This window comes from Cynocephalus volans, chromosome 17, assembly GCF_027409185.1.
Source record: "Cynocephalus volans isolate mCynVol1 chromosome 17, mCynVol1.pri, whole genome shotgun sequence".
Classification (NCBI taxonomy): Eukaryota; Metazoa; Chordata; class Mammalia; order Dermoptera; family Cynocephalidae; genus Cynocephalus; species Cynocephalus volans.
The window spans coordinates 44,529,823-44,554,274 of NC_084476.1; positions in this window are offsets into that span (position 1 = coordinate 44,529,823).

The following is a 24,452-nucleotide window of genomic DNA, read 5'->3' on the forward strand; positions in this document are numbered from 1 at the left end:
TGATGTGCAAGGCATGGCTGTGAGCACTTTGGGTACAACAGCACATATGACCTTCACAAGTCTGTGATTGGTGCTATTATGATCCTGTTTAACAGAAGAGGACACGGAAGAACAGAAAGATATTAAAAAACTTGCCAGAGGTCCCATGATAGTAGGGACAGGAACCAGGACTTAAACCTAGATAGTCTGGTGGGAGATTAGGTGGAAAAGGACAGACAGACTCCAGAACAAAAAAAAATCTGAGTGCTACGCCAAGGGATTTGGCTTCTGCTTGGACACAATGGGGAACCACTGAGGGGGGATTTGGATTTTAGAGTGTTCTGGAGGAGAGTGCAGGACAGATTTGAGAGAGAAGAGGAGTAGAAACAAGGAGGCTGGTGAAGAGGTTGTAGGAGAAATAATGAGTCTGAACTGTGGTGAAGGGAGTAGGGAGGAAAGGAAGGAATCAAAATTATTGAATAGACATAAATAACAAGGAAGATGAAATATTTTGCCAAGTTACACTCCTAGCAGCAAAGTGAAAGGCTGTGCATTTCACTGCCACCTCACCCGCATTGAATGATACTAAAATTTTTAATTTTTCCCAGCTCAACAGACAAATAAGTACATCAATGCTGTTTCTGTTTTCATTTCTTGGCTTGTTGGAGATTTAATTTTTTCATATTTAGGGATAATTTTATCTTTTCATATGTAAAATGTTGTTTATTTTTTTTTCTATCATAATGTATTTTCCTCTTAATCTATAAAATCTCTAGTAAAATCTGGTAAAGGCACTCTGACCCCGTTTCTTGCCTCTTAGCCCTGTGGGAGCAATGAACCTGGCCAGCACTTGCCTAGACAACCTTGTGTTAGGAGATGGAAATATGGCAAATCTTAATTAAAATGACAAATAAGATTTGACTATAAAGATAAAGAATTTACTTTGTAGCCAAGATATGGAACCAACCTAATTGTCAATTCACAGATAATTGGATAGGGCCAGCCCTGTGGCTAACTCAGGAGAGTGCGGCGCTGGTAGCGCTGAGTCCGCAGGTTTGGATCCTGTGTAGGGATGGCTGGTGCACTCGCTGGCTGAGCGTGGTGCAGACAACACCGTGCCGAGGGTTGCGATCCCCTTACTGGTCAAAAAAAAAAAAAAAAAAAAAAAAAAAAAGGAAAGAAAAAAATAGATAATTGGATAAGGAAACTGTGGTATATATACACTATGGAATACTACTCTGCCATAAAAAAGAATGAAATATTCCCACTTGCAACCACATGGATGAACCTGGAGAAACATGTTGAGTGAAACAAGCAAAGCACAGAGGGATAAATACTGCATGTGCTCACTCATATGTGGGAACTAAGAGAGAAAGGAAGGCAGGAAAGAAAGACCACAGTAGTCCCATGATCCAACAGAAGGAGGGAATATTCCTAGGGCTACAAATTGGAGTGGAGGGGAGGGGGAGAGGTAGGGGAAGGGAGGTTGGAGGATAATTGGAAGGGGACAAAGGGCACAAAAGCAATTTCTGGTAATGGGTATGTCCCCAATATGAATCTGGCCCCCACATCATGGGCAGGAGGGGGTCAATCTGCTTTGTATCTCATGAATATTTGAAATAAGTAAATTAATTAAAGAAAAAGAATTTACTTTGTGATGTGTTTAGTTTAATATTTCCATTGAATGTCCAATTTTGCTATGTTGTTTAACTATTTTTCTTTTTAACTATTGTTGGCTGACTATGAAAGCAATGAATTTCTTATAGAACATTTAGAAAATATCAAAATATAGTAGTCTAAAATAAATGTCATCTATAATTCATCAGGCATAGATAGCAACTAGCAGCACTTGGGGATATATGTATCTAACTTTTAAACATTTAAATGTATATTTTCTTCAAATTAAAATGTACAATATGTACTATTTTACAAACTTTGCTGCTTTATTTTCTTAATAATACATTCTGAACACTTCGTATATTGCTTATTCTTCTACTCCCTCATTTGAACAAGTGCATACATTTCCGTAACATTCCAGACACGATGTGTTAAGTAAGTCTACTTTTAATGAACAATACTGTGAATGAAGATGAGGGAACATGTACATCGATACTTTTTCTCTAGGGTAAAGACTTGGTTCATTAGAACTTTTGATAGATTTTTCCAATTGTTTTCCATTACCGTTGTACCAAATTCCCCACTCATCTGCAGTTCCTGGTAGGGCCCCTTTCTCTCAAACTACACCATTACCAGATCTTTACAGTCTATACAATCTTTGTCAAACAGGTAGAAAATTATAGCTCATTACTTAATTCTCATTTCCTTAAATTTTAAAAATATTTTTGATATTTGAGTAAGGTGAAGTTGACCCTTGAACAACATGGGTTTGTAATGAGCAGGTCCACTTATACATGGATTTTTTTAACCAAAGGCAGATGGAAAATACAGTATTCGTAGAATGCAGAACCTGCGTATATAGGGGGCCAACTTTTCAAATCAGAGGGTTCCTCAGGACCAACTGCAGTACTTCAGCACCTGCAAATTTTGGTGGTTGTGGGGTGTCCTAGAACCAATTTCCTGTGGATACTGAGGGACAGCTGTATTTTACTTAGACATAAACTACAGAACTGTGCTAAAAATAGGACATTTGTTTTATAATATGCTGATATATGCATTTGCTTTGGTTACATTTTTCAATCAATTTTCATGTTAAAAATAATGTTGAAAGTAAACAGGCAGAGCCTGAGCTGATAGACACAATGCATAGTAGAATACTTAGAATCTTTGTTACATGTCCAGATATCTGAATTACAAATTTATCCAAACCTTTCTGAATTAGATTCAATGCAATTTCCATTTTAAATAAAAAGACCATTGAGAATTAAAAAAAAAAAAAGAAAAAGAGAGAGAGAAAACGTGACAGAGGGAGATTTTTTTGTTGTTGTTAAATTACTCAATACAGCAGAAAGAGACAATGATATATTGTTACAGAATATTTTACCCAGTTTGAGATTATAAGAATTAATGATTTCTACAGTAATAAGCAACACTCTCATTTACTTTACATGGGCAATATATTCTTGTTCAACTCTCACCCTATTTGATTAAAATTTATTTGACTTTCAAATACCCTGAACCTACAGATGCCAAATCCATCTTCTACAGTTACATACTGAGGTTTTATTTCTTTTTTTCTTCATCCTTTTGTTCATTTGTTTGTTTCTTCCTTCCCTCTTTCCTCTTTCTTTTTTATTAGTTTTAAATCATCTGTACCTTTAAACCAAGGATCCAACAGAACATATCTGAGAATCGACAATGCCAAATTCTTTTTTTTTTAATGTTGTAATAAAGTTATTCAACAAAATTGTTTCAAATTCTCTTTTTAAAAACCTACTGAACTGTACATTAAAAAAATGGTTAAGATGGTAAATTTTATGTTACCTATATTTTATCACAATTAAAAAATACCCCCCCCCAAAAAAAGGTGAGATAGGAATTATGGTTCACATTTTATAGATGTATAAACTAAGATCTAGAGCTATTTGGAGGCATGAGCGGTTCTATGGCAAGGTGAAACCAGAGTTTGGACCTACTACTGATACCTCTGTAAAGTGGACCCTAAACAAACAAAAAATAATACCATACAGAAATTTCACCTACATAATAAAGGCAATAATTCTTTCTCGAAAATAAAATAAAAGAAAATAAAAACCTAAACAAAACAAATTAAGTTATCTCACGGTAAGTTATAAAGATGCTAGCTGGTGTTTTCTAGCATTATTTGGTTGTGTCATGAAACTTGTTTTCTACTGTAGATCATCAAAGAAAAATTTTACTGGACAGAGTTAAACAGGCAAGGAAGACTTTATTTAAGATTATTAAAATAGGGATCAATGGGAGGATGTTAAGGGGTAAATTGATCAGTGTGATTAGGCCATCTGTATTTGCTAATTGGTGTTTATGGAAGTTAGGCTCCTACCTTTGCTGTAGAGACTGGGAGGTAGCAGCCTTTATCTTGCTTGCTGATAACATTTTAAAGGGAAGGCTCCCAGGTCCTCGAGAAAGACATATCTGGTTTGTAAAACTGGCAAGATGCTGGGAGAAAATTTACATCTCAAAGGGGCAGAGAAAATGTTTACTATTGCAAATTTTCTAAACAAAATGCTCTAAGAAAGGGGTGGAGATAGGGGGATATACTCCGGAAGAAACCTGCCTAAAATTCAGTCAAATTGGAGGGGGATGTTAAGTTCATCCAGGTCAAAAGTCACTAGGAAAAAAAATTAAAAATTTTACTCTACATCCCCAACCCTACCTTCAAAAATAATTAGAGGGCTAAGAGATTTTATTTGATTTATTTGATTTAGGAAACTATGAACATTTTATATTCACAAAACACTTCATAATAGTAGTTATAAAATAGGGGGAAAAAAAAGAAAAATATCCTTAACACTCCTCTGGGCTTAAAAAAGCGGTATTTCTTATGAATCCTGTATATTCAATGATGTTTATTGATAAATACTTTTATATTTCCTATTCCAGAGTTGTATATAAAATTGTTTTGTGAAATGTTTCACTTCTTTCTGCACATAGACATATGTACGTCCTTAGGTTTCACTCCTAATGGAAATATGTATTATGTCCTTCTCTATTTTTTTTTTCAGTACTTTATTTTTTGCCAGAGATTTATATTATTGGTTTTTTCACAGAAATGTCTGGAATCTATTTATCAATTCTACCATTTTTCTGTTGTCATTAATTTTGGCCTGTAATTTTATTAATTCCTTTTTCCTATTTTGTTAAGATTTATATATTTTGAAGATTTTAAGGTAAATATTTAGTTACTATATTTTTATTATTTCTTATACTTTTTGTTTAATCCAAAAGTACTTAATAGTTTAAAATTTTATTTTTTGGCTGCATACCACATGTTTTTTTGTATTTATTGCCTTTATTATCTGAACACTTTTATTGCTTTTTAAATTTTCTCCTTAATTCAAGAGTTGAGAAGGTTTTTTTTTTTGTTTATTTTTTTCTTTTTCCTTTTTAAATTTCTATGTTTTTTGGTTGTGGTAGTGGTAAAATATATATAACATAAAGGAAAATTTACCTTTTAATCCCTTTTGAGGGTATGGTTCTGTGTTATTAAGGAAATTGACATTGTCATGAAGCTATCACCACCATCAATCTCTAGAATGTACTATTGAGACTCTGTACCCCTCATATACTAACTCCGCATTCCTCATACCCTTATCTCTTGGAAACTACTTTTCGACTTTCTGCCTCTATGAATTTGAATATTCTGTGTACCTCATGTAGGTAGAGCCATACAATATATTGTAGAGGATTCATAAAACAAATGTACCTCACAGGGCCTAGTTTTCCAAAGCCTTGCTGTTTCAAATATTGACCTTGCAAAGGACAGGAAAATTTCCCCAGGCTATTGAGTCTCTGTTGCAAAATAAAAATTGTAACACAGCAAGGTTGCTGGCTCAAAGACAGACAAGTTATTGATTGATATGTAAAGTTACCAAAAAGCTGCTAGAGGGAAAAGGAATGTTTGCTAAATCAAGCCTTTGTTAGTGGATCACTTAATTGCCTAACAGAATGTCATCTGACTTGTTTTTACTGAATGTTACCAGCTTCTAGGGTAAAACTTGTTAAACTGTACTTAGCAAAACCCTACCTATGTCTCTTCCTGTAACTTCTTGGTCTGGAGAATAAATGCAGGGAGAGAACCCCAATTCATGGTTAATTTCCCAAATGGAAGGATGCCTCACGCTTGAGGGTCCTGGGATATTAATCCCTCTCTGGGGCTTCTCACTGCTCAAAAGGACGGGCTTTGAGTAATCTTTGGTGGCTCCATCACCCAGGGGAATAGGGGTGACAGATCCGTGGGAGGCAAAGCAACAATATATGTCTTTTTGTGACTGGTTTATTTTTCTTAGAATTATTTCTTTAAGGTTCATCCATGTTGTAGCATGTGTCAGAATTTCCTTCTTTTTAAGAAAGAAAGAAAGAAAGAAATAAAGAAAGGACAACTACAATAATATGTTGAACTTTTACATTTTGTTTATCCATTTTCTGTGGATGAACACTTGGGCTGGTTTCACCTTTTGGCTATTGTGAATAATGCTGCTTTGAACACAGATATATAATAATCTGTTCAAGACCCTGCTTTTAATTCTTATAATACCCATCAGTAGAATTACCTAATAACATGAGAGTTCCACATTTATTTTTTTTTGAGGAATTTCCATGCTGTTTTTCACAGTGGCTTCAATATTTTATGTTTCCACTAACAATGTACAAGAATTCCAGTTTCTCTACATCCTCAACAACAATTGTTATTTTCTGTTGTTTTTTTAAATTTATTTTTTTTAATAGCCATCCTAATGGGTGTACTGTGGTATTTTATCATGGTTTGATTTGAATTTCCTTAATTATTAGTAGTGTTGAGCATTGTTTTGTGTGCTTTTTAACTATTTGCACATATTCTTTGGAGGTACAAATTTGGATATTTTCTTTGGAGAAACATCTATTCAAGTCTTTCACCCATTTTTTAATTAGGTTGCTTGTTGTTTTTGTTTTGCTGTCATTGAGCTATAGGAGTTCCTTATATATTCTAGATGTCAATCTCTTATCAGGTATATGATTTGCAAATATTTCTCCCAGTCTGTGGGTTGCCTTTTCATTCTGTAGTTAGTGTCCTTTGGTGCACAAGACTTTTAATTTTGATGATGTCTACCTTATCTATTTTTTTCTTTTGTTGTCTGTAGTTTTGGTTTTGTATCCAAAAATTATTACCAAATCCAATGTCATGAAGTTTTCCCCCCACATTTTCTTCTTAGAGCTTTATAGTTTTAGCTCTTAGTGTTTAGATCTTTGATGGATTTTGAGTTAATTTTTTATAAAGTATGTGTAAGATAAGGGTCCAACTAATTTTTTTGTGTGGTTAGATATCTAATTTTTACAACACAACACTGTTTGTTGAAATGACTGTTCTTTCCCCATTGAATTATCTTGGCACCTTTTTGAAAATCATTAAATCATGTATGAAAGGGTTTCTATTTTATTCTAGTGGTCTATATGTCTATATAATGTTTTCTTGTGGAAATAGGGTCTTGAGTTTCCCAGCCTGCCATGGTGCTAACATCACTCCTCTGAAGTTTACCTTTTAAATTGTTTCGTTTATTTTCACTTACAGCACTAAAGTTAGAGAATGAGGCCTCTGATTCTTCTGGCTTTTGAGATGTACTGAAGTTCTATTGTGGTCTTGAAATGAAGTTACAGTCTGTTTTTTGTTAATATAAAGAAAGATTTATAACTCTTAAGTCATGGAAAATAATACAAGGATATTTGTTTTTATTATAACAGTGATAAGGAGCTTCTAAATTGAATAGTGGTTCCCAGTGAAATTAAAAACCAAGGAGATAATTTTCAAAATAATGTCATTTCTCAGCTTGATCACACAGAAGACATTATTAATCAGCTTTTATTATTTTAAGAAGATAAAATTATTTTAATAAGTGCTGTGGACATTAAAAATATTTGTCTTTTTTTAGGTGCTTTAAAAATATTCAGATAAATAAATGAGTTATTAAACAATTAATGTAAAAATTTAAGCATTAAATTAGTTTAAATAATTTTAATAATAATTTAAATAATTTTTAATAATAAAAATAGTTTTACAAACTGCATCAGTTGATATAAAAGATAGTAATGGTAAACAAACTACTTTTCTTAAAGATATCTATTATTCAAAGCATATGAAGTCTTAGCAATTTATTTGAGCATTGTTCTACTGCAATCATTTTTTTAATAATATCATTCCTAAAGTTTATTTTCCGAAAACCCAAGCACAACAAAGTTTTTGAAAACTTATACTTTCACATTTATAAATTATATTATTCTGATTATCTATATATCTCTTTGGGTATATAATTACATCTATGTTGCTGTCATCTTTTATTTGTCTATATAACAGGCTTTACTTTATCAGATAGACATTCACAGTAACTTAGGGAAGACTGATACTAAGAAAAGACCACTTAAAGTGAATTCTCTTGAAATAAGAACCAAAATTTCATAAGATATTGGGAACCAATGTTTTGATTGTCATTTACATCGAAACACAAAAAATAATTTTAAATCTTAGAAAAGTGATTTGATATTTTGAAAATAAAATTTGTATCTAATAGGCAAGCAGTGTTATAAAAAAGATAGCTCTTTTTGTATACAGAAATGTAACTATGTTACAAGGAGTGAACAAAGAAAGAAAGAAGCACTGTTATGAGGAAGACAAATTTTTGGAAGTAGCATTATGTAACAACATTTCCTGTGCATTGACACTGGCAATAGTATAAAAAAAAATGATAATTTTAGAAAACAATATTTCAGTGGTTTGCCACTTTTCCCAAGGGCCTCTGTAATCCTTCAATCTTCAAGCCACTTTCTTTTGAAGTACAGTAGTCCCCCACTTGTCCCCGGTTTCACTTTTCATGGTTTCAGTACAGTACATTGGAGTTCTTGTGCATTGCTGGTGGAAATGTGTCGTACTGTGGTACAGTACAGTAAGATATTTTGAGAAACACAGAGAGAAAGAGAGAGACCACATTCACATAACTTTTATTACAGTATACTGTTATAATTGTTCTATTTTATTATTAGTTTTTGTTAGTTTCTTACTGTGCCTCATTTATAAACTAAACTTTATTATAGGTATGTATGAAGAGGAAAAACATAGTATATATGGGGTTTGGTACTATCCTCAGTTTCAGGCATCCTCTGGGAGTCTTGGAATGTATCCCAGATGGATAAGGGAAGCCTACTGCAGTTCTCATATCATAACACCACTGAAACTGGTCTCACTCTAGCAGAATTTATTAAGACTTTTGTTGAGATTTCAGCAGATATTCATCATTACTTTCATCTGCTTCATGAAATGTTACAATTTTTTCAAGGTTTGAAGTTCACTTTGCATTATATTTGAATAATACTTGGATTTAATGAAGTCAAGCAAATGATTAGGGATGCTTGTATTAAGTAGGGAAAGTATTAGAGAAGAGACCGATTTGTACAACATCAGTTGATTTTGAAACTCTTCATATTTTAACAACTTCTGACTTATTTGGCATGATATTGTTGCATAGTTTTAGGGAATTGAATTTTCATCAAACATGACTTTAACTTTGCAAGTCAATGTATTTGGAACACAGATGTTCATGACTGATATTTTCATTGCGCATACAATGTTTTTCTGTTTAATGATTTTAAAATTGAATTCTATTTTCTCTGATATCAATACTGCAATCGTGAGAAAGCAAGCAAACTTTTTGTTTTATAAATCTTTTTAATTTATCAAGAATATTTATGCTTATTATTCTACATGTGCCATTTTTGTTTCACAGCTATGGGTTTCTTATAATTGCCAACATTTATAAATTAATTTGACATATTATAAGAGTGTACTTTATTTAAAAAGGAGGAAATTAGATGTTTGTTACCATAACTCCTATGTTAATCTTATTTCTGTTATTTCATTTAATATTTTCTGATTTGGTGCATTTTTGCTTTGTCTTGTTACCCACAATTTCTTTGTTCTAAACTTTTCTTGTTTTTGATAGGTATATTCCGTTAGATTCTATGTAGAAATAGAACACAGGAAGGTATTTGATAAAAAATTGTTGAAGTTGATACGACAAGCAAACAGAAAGGACATTGTTGGGGGGGAGGGGGGGAAGGAGAAGGGAGGGAGGTTTTGGTGATGGGGAGCAATAATCAGCCACAATGTATATTGACAAAATAAAATTTAAAAAAATAAAATAAAAAAAAAAATAAAATGCCCTTAAAGGTGCTCAACCATTAGCCAGTGGGGGGGGGGGGGGGGGAATTGTGAGAATTTCTAGAGAAGCAAACTCTAGCCTGGGCCTCCACGGATGATTTCTTGAACACCGAAGAACCGATCAATCAAAGTAACTATGGTCTCTGAAGTTGCCTTGGAAATACTGAGTTTAAGAAAACAGTGCTTGAGCTGATATCCAAGGTGTAGGAAGCTGGAATCAAGAATCTACCACTGACAGTGCTGCTGCTGCTATCACCACCACAATCATCTCTTAACATCTGGGAAACTGGAGAATGGGCACTGACTGCTGATGTGGGAAAGCCTCATGTCTCTACCACCTTGTTTGCCAACACCTAAAACAGAAAAGGGGGCCAAAAATAACCTTTAATTCATTTCCACTTTTCAAAATTTCTGTGCTTTTACTTGACTGGTGAGAGCTAATTTTCACCCAAAAACCCTAGTTACAAAGAAGTCTGCAAAATGCACTGATTTCCTCTCTAGGATCTCCATAGGAAGGTACCATGGAAGGAAGGTGAGATAGACATGGGACCAGTCAATCCACAGGATCTATCCCAAGAGGGCTATGTCCTATTTATAATCCTATTTAAGGTTGTCTTTAAGTTTTTCTGCTTTACAAAATCAGTCTTTAATTCTGTAATTACAAGAAGTAAGATAATTTTCAGGCTTATTTAATACATGTTAGCATTTCTAACCATTACACTTCAAAATATTGCATGTTCATATATGTATATAATTATAAATATATTATAGATACAAATATATTTTTTCAAAATGATTTTTCGACATTTGCTCATAAGTTGATAAGCAGATTGTCAGAGACACCTTCCATTGTCCCACTGACATTTTGAATTTTTTTCAGAGCTATTTTAATGAAAAATTTCTAAAGTGCATCTGAGACATTCTGTGAGAGTCCAAAATCATAATTTATTGGCTAAGAATGTGTAATATGCTATCATAATGCATTCCCGCCTCAGCATATCATTCTTGTACTTTAAAGTTATTTCTCAATTTTGCAATTATTTTGTAGGCTTTTTTTGCAAATTGTTAAAATCTGGACAATGAAATTTCTCCACAAAGTAACTTAAGGCTGAACAGAAATGTAGCATTTTGGGAATTTTCTTCAAGATCATCACAATCTGGAATCATCCTTTAAATTATCTTTTGTGTTAATGAATTTGCTATAATTCTAATTGCCTGATATTTAAATCAACTCAGTTAAATTTAATTGTGAACTTAATATATTTCAGGCGCTATAATGGGTTGTGGGGCTTCAATAATGAATGTGTCATCTCCTGTCCGAGGTGTCATGGTCTAGCATACTCTAATATAAAATCAATAAACACTATGCCAAAAATATAAATGAAGTATCATAGAAGAGAGTCATTAATTTTGCTTGCAGGCTAAGAATCAGAGCAGATTTCACAGAGAAGGTAACAATTTACCAGCTCTCTCAACTTCCTAGTTAAAACCAAACCAAACCAAAACCAAAACCAAAACCAAAAAACGGAATAGAACTGTCATTTTAATTTAAAAATCAGAGCAAATGTGAGATATTTCACACACACAATTTTTATTTGTGTTAAGACCTGCAGAAGTAAAGTTAAAGATGATGATGATGGTGGTGATGGATATTACTGGTTGCTTAAACAGCAGCTGTTTTACTTCCCCTTTTCCTGATAGCAACCTAATATTTCTTCTGGTATCTACTAGTGATTTGTAGCAACCATGTAGTTTTGGAGATTGGCCCCAGGTCTATTTAGTCGAAGTCAATTGAGAAAATTCTATCCCCCAGTCAGTGATTGGTTTAGGAACCTAACCCTGTGATAAGCAGAGTAGGGCATTCCTTTTCAATGGACATTGGTTCAGGAAAGGGCACAAAACCAGATTTAGATCAATAAAATGTAAGTAAAATATTGAAAAGGGGATGAGGGGCAACTTTAGGAGAGGTCTCTCCTGGTGGTAACTGAGAAATATATGAGAAATACTGCAGCCATCTGACTACCAGCCTGAAGATGAAACATCTCCCTCTCTCTCCCCTCCCCAAGAATCACAGGGGAAATGGAGACAGAGCCATTGAATTAAATAAATCCTAAAACCCATGGATCTATGCACTTCCAGGTATGAGAATTCATAAATGTTCTTATTGTTTAAACCAGTAAGACTTGACTTTTCCATTGTTTGGTATCAAAAACATTTTAACTAATTTAATAATTCACAGCTAGGAATAAAAAGAGCTAACCTAACAATTAAGATAAATAAAATGCAATAATATTTTAAAAGAATATGAATACTTATAATAATAGTATACAGGGGTGAAATAAGAAGTATAAAATACATATGAATAAAAAATGTCTAAATGGAAAATAATTAAAAGTTCCAAATCAATTTGGCAAAAAGAAAATCTGAAATTGGGCAAAAGTGACAAACTAAATTATTGAAAAATGATAAGCAAGTTTACAGTGAATTGGTAAAGCCCTTTCAAATTTAAAGAAATGGCTACGTATTACTCTGGGAGTGATGAAGTCATAATATGAGAGATGTTTCCAGCCACGGGCATGTAACAGACTATCTGTGGAGTTTTTTAAAACCACACGTTCCTGGTTTTAGCTCTGGTTATTCTGATTACAGGTGTGACTGAAGCCCTGGCATGCAGAGTCTTACATACTAACACAAGCTCAGATCTCAGTGAATGAGGTGAAGGTCACTCCTACAAAATGTGTGTGACTCCATATTTGTGTCTCTCTCCATGTGCCTCTTGCTGTATCTCTCCATATGTGTCTCAATATGTGCATTGCCTTTGTGTGTGTCTCTGTGTGTATCTCTGTCTCTCCATGTGAGTCTTTCTATGTGCCTGTTTGTATGTCTCTATGACTCTCCCTTTATGTTTTTCTTTGTTTCTTCATGTCTCTCTGCATATCTCTGTATCTCTGCGTGTCTCTCTCTGTATGTGTTGTATATCTCTGCATTTCTCTCTATAATTGTGTCATTCTGTGTGTTTATGCCTGAGGGAGTATCTTTTTGTTTGACTCTGAATCTCAGCATGTGTTCACTCTTTGGGTCTCTGTGAATCTCTGTGTATAGTCTTTTCTCTGTGTTCATTTGTGTGTCTTTCTCTCTGTGAACCTCTCTTTATGTGTGTCTCTTTCTTTGTATCTATTTTTTCTGACACACTTAATTGGGAGAAGAAACAAACTCAGTCAAAGAACCCTCTGTTCTTTCTCCACCTGCACCTAAAACAGGAAAGCATGAGTAAAAGTCACATCCAAATTCCAGAAACTTAAGCGACTGATGTTCCCTAAGGAGGCTTAATCAGCTCAAAACCTGCTCCCAACCTTCCTGGTTTCCTTCAGAGCAGTAAAATTGCTAGACAATAAATGAGCCCCTCATCTCTTGGGGAAAACCTGTGTCTTTGAGTGTCTTGTGATGTTCTCACAGTATAGGGCATACCTGTTCAGCACTTATTTCAAACTCACACTACGCACGACAGAAAACTCCTGACGCTGAGGACAAATTTGTTATTCATTTCAAGAATGCTAATCATAAAATAATCTCACTTACATGCAAATGTCAGCACACAGTCATGTCATTTTTAACTCATTAACTCTTGTAACCACATACTTTTCCTAGGGCATGGCCATCAAGCATAGAGCATACCACACCACACGTTCATCAGAAGACACCTGCAGCGTCCTTCATCTGCAGAGAACTTTTGTGTGGTGCTAACTCGCAATTTGGTAGGCAGCTCCTTCTTCTGTCCTATTTTGCTCTCACACCTAAAGATATTGTGTGCATTCTCTTTCTTCAGTTCCTGACTTTGCAACCCATCATGCCCTGATCTGGATGTTATATAGTTGTTCCTCCTTAGTTTCTCACAGGGATGCTATCAGCTTGACCCTTTCTTAATTATCTTCTCCTGATTGGATCTTTATTCCTCCCCCCACCATCCATTCTTCAGTCTTTGGAAGCTCCAACACTAACACCCTGTCTCTGTTTCATCATGAATTGTCCTTATAGCATTTTCTGATAAAAATATAGTACCAATATCTCCAAGCATAGTTTTAAAATATGTTAACCAAAAATATAATTAATGAGTCAGATAAAAAGGGGTGACAGTGATCTGTAGATCTCTGGAAGGGAAAGGATTGAATGCTAAGATTAGTTCCAATCGTTGTGCTGGCTCTGTGTCTTTGGAGGAGTTAACTTCTCCAGGTTGCTATTGTCCATAGGAAAAATGAGGAATTAGACCTTGTAATTGTTAAGATATAGTTGGGCCCTAATAATTTCTATTCATCATAGAAAAACATTTTCACTGAAATAAAAACGTATTCAACTCATGATATTTAAGAGATTAAAAAAATCACAATCCCCCATGCTTATGTTCCCAGTTTATTTTTCAAAAATAAATTTGCATTTATATTTTGCACTTGATTACTAATTTGGTTTAGTTTGTGTTTTCTAATTTTGACTTCTGTAAAACTTTTACTGAAAAACAATCCAATTGAGTAGAACTCATTTCACTGCTAAGAGGCAGAATAAGTCCTTAATTTCATCTCTCATTATGAATCCCAACAACATAGTTTATATTCATTTATTTGCAGCACATTAGTTGCTTTTTCTCACACATGAAAAGTTTGAATCTAACATATTTAGACTAGAGCAAATTTGCAAAGATTAAATTCAGTATTTGGCTTTTTAAATCGGAAAACAACAATGATATTTAAGACAATGGGACATCAAGCATGTTAATGTCTTTTGGCTCTCTGACTAGTTATGCTGAAAATGTAATCTTAGAAATATAGAATGTTATATCTTCAGGCATTCAAAAGATCTTTCCTAAGAAATCAGTTCCATACAAGATCACAATCAAAGAATGCAGTAAACTGATTGTAAAAAAAAGAAAGAATAATGAATCTAAGACACTTGTATAACACTTGTATAGGGAGAGGAGTAGAATGTGATAAAACAATGTTGAAATTAATTCAATGAGCCTTATCCAAGAACATACATACTGGGCTTTGAAATATTTATTTTTGTTTGTTTGTTTTTTTCGTGACCAGTACTCAGCCAGTGAGTGCATCCGCCAGTCCTATATAGGATCCGAACTTGCGGCAGGAGCGTCGCTGCGCTCCCAGCGCCGCACTCTCCCGAGTGAGCCACGGGGTCGGCCCCTGAAATAATTTTTAAAAGACTATGGCTTCAGAGATTTCTGCCATACATAGAAAGGGCAGTGATATTATTACCTGCTGTCTTAAGTCATTGTGTATGTGAAAGCTCTGTTACAGCACAAAGCACTCACCTTTTCTACGTGAGATAATGAACTTGAGTTCATTATCTCACGTAGAAAAAAAAATATAAGTAAAAAAAAAACATATAGATGAGATCAAATCTCATAATATATATATTTCTGATTTTCTGTGTCTTTACTTTTTAAAATTTAATTGCCATATAGTGGTAACAGTGACTAAAACATCAATATAGTTGTGCTTCTCCATTACTCCTAGTATTTGTAAAACAAATTTGGCTTTGGATAGTGAAATGCCTTGCTATTTGGTGGTTATAAGTAGACTCACCATTTTCTTGTGTGTCTGTGCCTTTCATCATTATATGTCTTCTTTCTTATTTCACTTGATATTTCCCTTAAATTTTACTGATTTAAACATGGGAAGAGAAAAACAGTGGTGGAAATACTAACATCAGGCAGCTAATTTTGTCTGTTGTTTTATTTTAACCTATGTATTTTTCTTTAAGCATGTCTTTTGTATATGGAAAAATTTAGACATATTATCTTTGGAAAGCATACACTTGATCTACATCCTTCCTCTTTACTTTTTTGAAACTATCCATTTATTTCAACAAATAAGAAGTATGTATCTTAAATGCCCATTTTGTAACCAAGAATTGTACTAAGCACTAGGGATACTACATAAATGAAACTGGGGCCAGGTTTTAGTCAGATTTTTATCATGTATTGAATTAAATATGATTTTTTAAATATAGAAGTTAAATCAATTTGTAGCATTAATGTATATGTATTTATTTATATATATTTATGTATATGTGTATATATACATATCTGCAGTGTTGATTATCAAAATTTCTCCAGCTATTATTAATTCTTTGCTATGTGTTTTATATTGCATATTTTTAGTAATGTTTTTGTTTCAACCCTTGATAATCTAACCAGCTGCAGTTATTGCTTTCAGTGTTCTTATATACTGTCCTCCTCAATAAATAGATCGGTCAGTATACATTTTCATCAACAATATCCCTGTTAAAAAATTCTTCTTGAAATTCAGCTCTTAATACCTGGAGACATTTCCTTGAGAAAATTTTGGTGAAAGAGCATATTCTATAACTATCCAAAGATGCATCTGATAATTTGTCTTTTGTCTCTGAAGGCCAATATGGCTACACGGGCAACTCCTGAAATATGCCCTCTTTTGCAGAATTTCTAATTTAGCTTTACTTTTTTATTTCCAAGTAGCGTAACTTTTTTTCTCCTTAGCATGCTGGACATCTATTTATTTTAAATTATATTTAGAATTTTACAAGATTATATGGCAGTCAGGAGGACTCTTACAAATATTCTGCTTCAGCACTTTGTCATGCACTTGATATGACTGTACTTCTCTGTCCCTTTTAAAGTTAGACATGGACATGTAATTTGCTTTTGCCAGCAAAAAGTGAGTAAAAATAACATACGGTATCATTGTGTGAAGGCTATAAAGTCATGTGCAAATTATCTATTTGTTGATAGAATCTTTGTCGGCCAGGGTTCCTGAGGAACTAAGAAGGCAGAGTCTTCCCCTTCCCCAAATAGTCTTCACTGGGTTTGTAGCATGAGCAAGAAATTATTTTTTTCTATAGTTGTTAACATCAGCATAATTGGTCTATATTGTCTGACAAGAACTATGTTTTTTATCATCATTTTTCTTAATTGTAGATACGCACAACCTAGTGAATTCTATTTTGGGGTATTTTTGCCGCTGTAATCAAGAGGAAATATCCTTGAATACATGTGTGTATGTGTGATTATCTATCCAAACCATGTCTCTTTGTATTTCACCAAGATGCAGGCAATTAGAAATATTATTTTGCTTCCCATAGACAGGATGATAGATCTGCAGAACTAATCTCAGAGAGCCAATCTTTGAATACTAGATATTATCAGAGGATAAGTATTATCACATTAAAGAGATCACTGTTCCATTATTTGCCTTTCTTTTTTTTTTGGCTTAATATAACTTAGAGATTTTCCATATCAATATATAAAAATTTACCTTTTTGATTGTGTGTCACATATATTCCATATACAGATAAGCCTTAATTTATTTGACCAGTTATTGGCTGATAAAATTTTGGTTAATTCTTAATTTTTTTTTTTCATCACAAGTGTGGCTGATGCAAGCAGCTCGCCCATTTCTTTTTTCTTAATATTCACTTTTACATATTTGTGGGGAACAGTGTGTTGTTTCCATACACACATATACTGCACAGTGATTCACATAGGGTAGACTGCACTGTCTGAATCCATTAGTTCAACACTTCTCCTCCCCCATCCCTTCCCCTCTCAGCCTCTGTAACCATTATTCTACTCTCTACTTCTATTAGAATCCCCCTCATTTTTTAGATTCCACTTGTAAGTGAGATCATGTGGTATTTGTCTTTCTATACCTGACTTCCTTCACTTAACATGATGGTTTCCAGTTCCATCCATGTTACTGCAAACATGTCTTGGTTACAATAGCTTTATAGCATATTTTGAAGTCAGGAGGTGTGATGCCTCCATCTTTGTTCTTTTTGTTCAAGCTTGCTTTAGTTATACAGTTTTTTTTTTTGTGTGTGGTTCCATACAAATTTTAATATTGGTTTTTCATTTTATGTAGAGAATGCCATTGATATTTTGGTAAGGCTTGCACTGAATATGTAGATTACTTTGGGTAATACAGATATTTTGATGATGTTAATTCTTCCAACCCAAGAATGTGAGATATCTTTCCACTCATTTCTGTCTTCTTCACGTTTCTTCACTAGTGTTTTATAGTTTTCATCATAGAGGTCTTTCACCTCCTTGATTGAGTTTACTCAGGTATTTCTTTTTTCTTTTTTTCTTTTTTAGTAGCCATTGTGAACTGGATTACTTTCTTGATTTCTTTTTCAGCTATACATTGTTGATGTATAGGAAGGCTATTGATTTTTGTGGTTTTCTTTAGCCCTGTATTTTGATTTCTTGATATTATTTTTAGTATAACTCTTAAAAGCATGTCTCAGAAATTATGCTTACTATGAGGCTTACAAAAATCAAGTTATAGTTATATTATTATTTTAGACTAATAATAACCTAAGTATGATATCTAAAAAACAAGAAAAAACCAAAGTCAACTCTACACTTTGGTATCACCCCCCCACACATACTTTTTGGTAGTTTGTTGTTTCAAGTTATATCTTTTAATATTGTCTATCTCTTATATTGCTGCTATGCATGTTAGTGTCTTTTTAGGTTTGTCCTTTAGTCTTCATACTAAGTATGTAAGTAGTTTATTCACCACCTTTATGACAATGGAGTACTCTGACATTTTCTGTGAACTTACTTCACTAATCAATTATGTACCTTCAAATATTTTCTTGCTGTTCCTTAGTATCATCTCTTTTCAGATTGAAGAACTACCTTCAGCCTTTCTTTTAATGAGGTTTTAGTGTTGATTAATTCCCTTAGCTTTTGTTTGCTAGGAAAGACTTTGTTTCTCCTTCATATTTGAAGATTAGTTTTGCTGGATACAGAATTCTTGGCTGACAGTCTTTTTCCTTCAGCACCTTGAACACATCATCCCATTTTCTTCTGTCCTGTAGGGTTTCTATTGAGAGATCCAGTGAGAGATGTATTGGGGCTTCCTTGAAAGTTGTGTCTTTCTTTTCTCTTGCTGCTTTCAGTATCCTTCTTTGTCTTTGGTTTCTCATAATTTGATTATTATGTGCTTTGGGGTGTTCCTCCTTGCATTGAGTTTGATTGGTAACCTCTAAGATTCCTGTACCTGGATGCTGTCATCATTCTCCAAACTTGAGAAATTTTCAGCCATTATGTCCTTGAATATACTTCCTACATCTCTTGCTTTTTCCTCTCCTTAAGGTATGCCAGTTATGTGGAGGTTATTTTGCTTGAGGGAGTCCCATATTTGCTGTATTTATGATTCAATTTTTCTTATTCTTTTTTCTTTTTGCTCTTTTGATTTGATAATTTTATATGTTCTATCTATGAGCTCACTAATTTGCTCCTCTGATTAAGTCTGCTGTTGGAGCTTTCTATCAAGTTTTGCAGTTAAGATAATGTATTCTTTATTTCTAGCATTCATATTTGGTTTTTAAAATTGATTCAGTTCTTTTGTCAAGTTTCTCATTCTGCTACTGGATTGTTTTTCCAGATATCACTTAATTTTCTGTCTGTATTTTTTTTTTGTGACTCCCTGAACATCCTTAAGAGGGTTATTCTGAATTCTCAGTCAGATATTTCATAAATCCACTGTTCTTCTTGGTCTATTGCTGGTGTTTCATTTTTTTCCTTTGTTAGTGTCATATTTCTCTACTCTTTCTCAATTTTTGTGTCTTTACATTGATGACTGAACTGCTACCTCTTCTAGGTTTTATAGTCGTTCTTTGGTGGTATTAGACTTTTACTGGCCAGTATTAGAGCTCTGTCTCTGGTCTGCAATTTTGGTTAATTCCAAAACTGGGGGAATTTCCTGCGGAGACCAGCATTTATACTCTGTAGTTGAACTAAATTGCTGCTTTGCTGTTGATTCTCTGGGGAAGGCTTTTTGTGCAGAATGGTTGTTAATTGTTGGCCTTTTAATCATTTCTCGGTCTTGTGAAGACAGATATACCTGGGCTGTGTGCAAATTCTGGCTTGGGACTCCTTCCAGCATTGTACTCCCTGCACTTCTAGCACCCTGAGCAGTCTCCACTGAGTGGGCCTGTACTCATCAGAAGGCAGATCAGCAGCTCAGTCTGTATTCCAATGTTCTCCCAGCAGATCAGCCTTCCTCCCGCACTGCAAGTGATTCCATGGGAGGGTGTGGGCACACTGAAGTCCCTTGTGATGATTTGCTGGCCTCTGGATGGGATGGTTACTTTCCTCAGTTGGCTCCAGCCCCTAGCTTCTATGTGGGTCCACCAGAAACCTGTCAGTGGCCTTGCTAGCCTGGTGGCCAAGTCCTTCTTTTGTTCTGTAGACTCCAGGCAACTTTCTTGCAAAGGGCTCAGCTGCAGCTTTTGCAGGCCCCTGCTGCATGTGTTGAAACTGCTTCCTGCCTCTCTCAGGGCTGGCACTGAAGCAGCTGGGGCTTGAAACAGTTGGGACGGTTTCTTCTTCCTCTCACCACATCTTCTCATACCTTCATGAACTCTGTGAGTCTCTTCCTCTTCAGGCTCCAGTAATTCCATGTTGGCAATCTTTGCTTTTTAATTTTTGTACATTGGTTGATCTTTGGGAAGAGTGGTGGTGGGTGCCATTTCTTCAGCATTGTGATCCCAAATTTGCCCATTTCTTAGCAGAATTTTACTTATATATTCTATCAGGGGAAATTCTAGGTCAGAAGGTCTAAGAAGAGTGATTCTTCATTGAATTGAGTTGTGAGACCTGCATTTTCTTTTCCTCAGGGAATTTGGGTAAACATGTCTTTTATAAACTTCATCGCAGCTTCAGTTTCCTCACATGTACTCTTTGCAGATCCCAACACCTACCATTTCTTTCTCATATTTTTTTTATAAAACTGAACAGAAATAGTTACTGCCTCTGTCATAGAATTGTGATGAGGATGAGAATTAATATGTGTGAATGCTCATGTATGACATATTGGTGAATAAGAAATAATTGCTTATTTTCATTTTTCTAAATGTAGTTGTCAATAAAATTTGAGAGGGAAAAAAAACATAATAGACCAATGGAAGAGAAAACCTCCTTGTGGAGATCTTTGGTTCAAAAATAAACATGGTAGGGATTGAGTGGAGTGGTAGGATTACATCATGTTGGCTTATTCATAACCAATGGCAGAACTACTTTCAAAATGAAGCGACAGTTTACATTAAATGGCATGTGCATAATTTAGAAAGGAAGGAAAATAAAAAATAAAAATTAAACAAATCATGAAACATGAGGGAAAAAAACAAACCAAGAACATGATACAGATATTGTTATTGGTCTGTAATTTGTGCATAAAGACTCACATTTTCATATTATATTTAGAAACCCGGAAGCTATATATAATTTAGAGCCTTGCTGGTTTTCAACTTTTTATCCTCAAACATCTGCCTCCTGCCTACCACCACCAGTGAGATGCAAATCTTTGTCCATCAGTGGCATTCCACGTTTTGCTGTCTAACTACTTCTCTGCATCCTTTTCTTGTGACACCACACTGAAAACAAATAGACAAGAACTCTTCACACATCAAAAGGAGACCAAAAGTGAGGGACAATGAAATTGGAGCCAAAAGGTTAAGAGAAGAAAGCTGTAGTCGCTCTTTTTCTAGGTCAGTACATGGTGGTTTCTGTTTGAGTAAGCAATTACAGGTTTCTGGTGAACCAGGTTTCTGTACTTCTGCCCTAGCCTTGATAATTTGGTCTTCAGTATAGTTGTCCTTGAATTTTTCATATATTTTTTCCTGATGCTCTGGGTCAAAAAGTCTTCAGTAAAAACTTTCTATTCTCTGTAATAAATTCCCAATTTCAAACTGCTGCTGTGACAGTGCTAAAGCAAAATTGTTTCTTACACACACACACACACACACACACACACACACACACACACACACACACACACACACACACACACACACAACTATTACAATCTCGTAGCCAATAAAGGTGACTCTAATATGAGAAATCATAGTTTATAAGTACAGACCTTATGGTATGTGTGTGTGTGTCTGTGTGTGTGTGTGTCTGTGTGTGTGTGTACACACATGGGAGCATACCTATTAATAAATACAATTCTGTCTTCCCATTTCTATTTATGGCTATAATATGTCTATTTTTCCTTCATTTCTATTATCTCTCTCTGTCTGCACTCTTCTTTTTCTGTATTCATGATGAACGTAAGTGTGTACATCCAGCTAAAATATATACATGCATACAAATACATATATATATATATATAAGTATGAGTGTGTTTCACTATATCCATATAACTATTTTAGTTAAGATATATAATAACTTTATAAAAATGAGACTATTTGATTCAGGTAATGATACCCTTATACTAATGCCAAAAAAAAAAAAAAAGAATAATACTTGAGAAAATAATAACTACATTTAAATATAATTTTTCCTTTTTGAATTGTCACATAATTTGCTGGGGGTAAACTGAATTTTCTATATTTTTATGCAAGATAAAATAGAAGGCCAAATTAACTTTGGAGAAGCAGAAACAAAATGGCTTATTTTCTCTCTTTAGCAGTCATATAGAAAAAGATACTAAAGTTATCTGAAGAACACAAATGATGTTTAACAAATCCTATGCCTTGCAAAATTGAAGATATTGGAGTAGTAATCTAAGGAAAATAGGTACCAGTAAAGGCTAGTAAGTACTATGCCATTTATTTTATTTTGTTTAAATACAAGGTAACTACATTTCTTTTTTTCTAAAGAGTTTCTTTCTTCATAGTAATCATTTGTTTGTCAGATCGAATTCACATAATCAGTGTATCAGTATGTTTGTTAAAAATAGTTTTTACTTCTATCTGTAAAGAAACAATACAGTGGTTTCTAATAAGCTGAAATTGTTTTTGCTAGTACATTTCTCTTCACCGTGTTATTAAATTCACTTAGCCAATCATTGCCACTTATTTAATTAATTTTTCCCATGAGCATCTGGATTTTGCAGTTACCAGGTTGTATGTGACCAGATTAATTATGTATTCAAAACCTAGTCACAGAGAAAAAAGCCAAAAATACTTCACAAGTCTTGGGATTTATTTCTAGTTCTACTACTTGCTATTAGTTATTGACTTGAATGAAGTTAGTCAAAATCTCTGATCCTTGTTTCTCTTTAAAAGAAACACAAACAAAGCCTCCTCATTTCCCACAATTAGTATAAGATCTGTTAAAGAAAATGCAAATGTGGTTATTAATTCTGGTGATAATGCTCATATGCATTTTTTTTTGACAATTAGAACTGAGAAGAGGATATTGCTAAAGTCTGTATGCAAAACTAAGGAGGTTAACTGAGATGCCAGGCTAGAATGTTCACTCCCCCAGTTCATGAAATTGTCCTAGGCAAATGATTATTAATAAGGCCTAAATACTTCTCTGGACTGTTATAGATTGAAATACAATACTGGCATAAATAATCATGATGCCGATGCACATTAGAGCATATCAAAAATCATTTCCACTTGGTAGTGGGAAATAAATGATAGAGCAAATTACAATCATTTAAGACTGGACATGTCTCTAAGGTTAATTCCTACTTTTATCTTCTTTGGGCCATTGTTCTAGCAATTTGCCTATTTGCTTTTGGGCATACTGCCTTTCCCCTGTCTGATTCTTCTGTCATAGCAGAGAGCTAATCTTTTAAAAGTTTATTTTTCAGTTCCCTGTCCTATTGTCTTCCATTTAGGTTCTGTCAACCTAAGTGGCAGGAGATGGAGTGGGGTAAGAGCAGCTAGACTATTTCTCTATTCCTTTTTCTGCTTAAGTGGTATCTTCAGCAGCGATCCTTCCCCCATGATTCTAGTTCTTTTTAGACAGCCCCTTCTTGCCACCAGTTCCTTCCTTTATGGTCTAACTCCCCCCTGGAAGCCCATACTATGGGTCCAATTCCTGCTTGTGGTTTCTCCTCCAGAGATCCAGCTCCCACCCTGTGGCCTCTTGTATGTGGCTCATCTGGTGGTCTTGGGGTCAGCCCCTCCGCTGGGGTTTCATCTCCCCAATGGTGACCCTGGTTTCTAGACTCTGGTATCATCATTTGTTCCTCCCTCTATACCTCCAGTTTTAGAGGTACAAATAGCAACTTCCTGCAGTTAATTTATCTTTGATTATCTCATCATTCCCTGTTTTTAGCTTTTCGGAAAACTCTGCAACTAGTTTTCTGAATTAAATTCCCTGATGTGGTTCTGCTTTCTAGGCTCAACATGGGCTTGGTAGAGTTATCAAATAACAGGTGGGGTACATCCAGCTCATTAAAAAGTAAGAAACAAATTGAAAAGAACAGATGGGTGAATGGAACAAATACTTGTTTTTATCAAAAGCAACTATGTTTGATATATCATAGAAAATTTTAAAAAATCAAATTATCAAAACAAAATTTGGATATAGGTTTTGTGAGAATATCAGCTAAAAAATGGCACTTTAAAATTTGTGCAGGTTGCTCATTAATTTGTTTCTGACTGCAAAATCGGATTTTTTTTTCCACGATGATTATTTGTAGAGTAACTTTGCCTAAATTCAATTTGTTCTTTATGGAGAATAGTTTAGAACTATAATTTTCCAGGAAATAAACTAGGTTTTTCATAGATTTCCCAGTAAATCAGTATGTCAATCATTTAGGAGAAATGAGTAATTTCCTTTTGAAAATTTGGATAGGCTCTGTTCTGAACACATCACTGTATGTCTGCATCT